This window comes from Carlito syrichta, unplaced genomic scaffold (genome assembly GCF_000164805.1).
Source record: "Carlito syrichta isolate Samal-C Ts95f unplaced genomic scaffold, Tarsius_syrichta-2.0.1 Scaffold309367, whole genome shotgun sequence".
In the NCBI taxonomy this organism is placed as follows: Eukaryota; Metazoa; Chordata; class Mammalia; order Primates; family Tarsiidae; genus Carlito; species Carlito syrichta.
In genome coordinates this window covers 126,481-129,115 of record NW_007253463.1, presented here as the reverse complement: position 1 = coordinate 129,115, position 2,635 = coordinate 126,481, and positions in this window count along the sequence as shown.

The following is a 2,635-nucleotide window of genomic DNA, read 5'->3' as shown; positions in this document are numbered from 1 at the left end:
TACTTTTGTTGTAATTGCTTTGAAGAACTTGGCCGTTAATTTACTGCCTACTCCAATGTCCAGGAGGGTGTTCCTAAATTTTCTTCTAAGATTCTCTTAGTTTGACATTTCACATTTAAGTTCTTGATCCATTTTGAGTTATATTTTTGTATTAATTTAATTTTTGTGGGTAGCTAGTTTTTCCAGTACCATTTGCTAAATATGGTTTCCTTTCTCCAATGTTTGTTATTGATGGCTTTGTTGAAGATGAGTTGGTTGAGGGACCATGGTTTTATTATCATTGTTGCTGTCCTGTTCCATTGGTCTGTGTGTCTATTCCTGTACCAGTACCATGCTGTCTTGGCTACTTTAGCCTTGTAATAAAATTTAAAGTTTAGAAGTGTGATGTCTCCAGCTTTTTTCCTCTTGCTGTGGATTGCTTTAGCTATTTGTGCTCTTTTTTCCCCCTTTCATATGAATTTCAGTATCGTCTTTCCCAGATCTGTGAAAAACAATGCTGGTAATTTGATAGGGATTGCATTGAATCTGTAGACTGCCTTGACTAGGATGGATATCTTGATGGTATTGATTTTTCCAATCCATGATCATGGGGTGTTTTCCCATTTTTTTGTGTCATTCTTGATTTCTTTTTTTCTTTTTTTGGGGGGTTTGGAGTCTCATTCAGTCACCCAGGCTGGAGTGCAGTGGCATGCCCATGGCCACCCCAGTGTTGACCTTCTGGGCTCAGGCGATCCTTCTGCCTTAGCCTTCTAAGTAACCAGAACTACAGACACATGCTACTATGCCTGGATAATTTTTTGATTTATTGTAGAGATGAGGTCTCTCCAAGTTTCCCAGGATGGTCTTGAACTCCTGGGCTCAGGCAATCCTCTTGCCTCAGCTTCCCAAAGTTCTGGGATTACAAGCTTGAGCCACAGTGTCTGGCCATCCTTGATTACTCTAAGCAGTGTTTTATGGTTCTCATTGCAAAGGTATTTCCCTTCTTTGGTTAGGTGGATACCAAAATATTTCATTTTTTTGTCACTATTGTGAATGGAATTGTGTTTTATATTTGATTCTCTGTCTGCTTTTTGTTGGTGTATGGAAATGCAACTGTCTTTTACACATTGGTTTTGTATCCCAAGACATTACTGAAGTTGTTTGTTAGTGCAAAAAAGTTTTGGACAGACTCTCTAGGGTTTTTTAGGTATAGAACTATATTATCTGCAATGAGGGATATCTTAACTTATTCTTTTCCTATTTGGATACCCTGATTTCTTTCTCTTGCCTGATTGTTCTGGCTAGGGCTTCTAGTACTATGGTGAATAAGAATGGTGCAAGTGGGCAACCTTGTCTTGCTGGCTCTTAGAAAAATGCTTCCAGTTTCTGCCCATTAAGCATGATGTTGGCTGCTGGTTTGTCATAGATGGCTCTTGTTGTTTTGATGAATATTCCTTTGATGCTCAATTGTTTGAAGTTTTTATTAAAAAAAGGATGCTGGATTTTATGAAATCTTTTTCTTCATCTAATGAGATAATCACATGGTTCATGGTTTTATACCTGTTAATGTGATGAATTATGTTTATAGACCTATGAATGTTATACCAACCTTGCATTCCAGGAATGAAGCCCACCTGGTCATGATGGATAATCCTTGTTATGTGTTGCTGGATATGATTTGCTAGAATGATGTTGAGAATTTTTGCATCTATGTTCATCAAGGAAATTGGCCAGTCATCTTCTTTCCTTGTTGGGTCTTTGTCCATTTTTCTATCAGGATGATATTAGCTTCATAGAATAAACTAGCCAAAATTCCTTCCTTCATGATTTCCTGGAATACTTTTCAATAATATTGGCCTCAGCTCTTCTTTGTATGTAAAATTCAGCCAGGAAACCATGTTGTCCAATGCTTTTTTTTTATGGCAGGGCAGTTTCTTCTCACTGAATTGATTTCTTGGATTGTTGCTGGTCTGTTTAGGGTTTCAATTTCTTCCTGTTTCAACCTTGAGAAGTTGTGTGATGCTAGGGACTCCTCCATTTTCTCTAGATTAGTTTACTTGCATATAGATGTTCATAGTAATCTCTGATAATCCTTTGAATTTTTTCAGGGTCAGTTGTGATATCACAACTTTTTTTCGTTTCTAATTGTGTTTATTTCAACTTTCTCTCTCTTACTATATATATATGTATATATACATATATATATTTTTTTCTTCTTTTTCTTTTAAGTTTATCTGGTCAGGGGTCTGTCAATATTATTGTGCTTTTAAAGAACCATAATATCTTGTTGAAACTTTCTATATTTTTGGCTTCTATTTCCTGTAGTTGTGACTTAATCGTAGTAATTTGCATTTTTCTACTGAATTTAGTATTTAATTGTTCTTGCCTTTCTAGCTCCTTTAGGTGTGCCATTAGTATGTTTACTTGAGATCCCTCTATTTTCTTTCTTTTTTTTTTTGAGTTGGAGTCTCACTCTGTTGCCCAGACTGGAGTGCAGTGGCTGCTCTCGGCCACCACAGCTTCAACCTGCTGGGCTCTGGCGATCCTTCCTCCTCAGCCTTCCGAGTAGCCAGAATTACAGGCATGCGCTACCACATCTATTTTCTTAAAATGTGCATTTAATGTTATAAACTTTCCTCATAGCACTACTTTTATG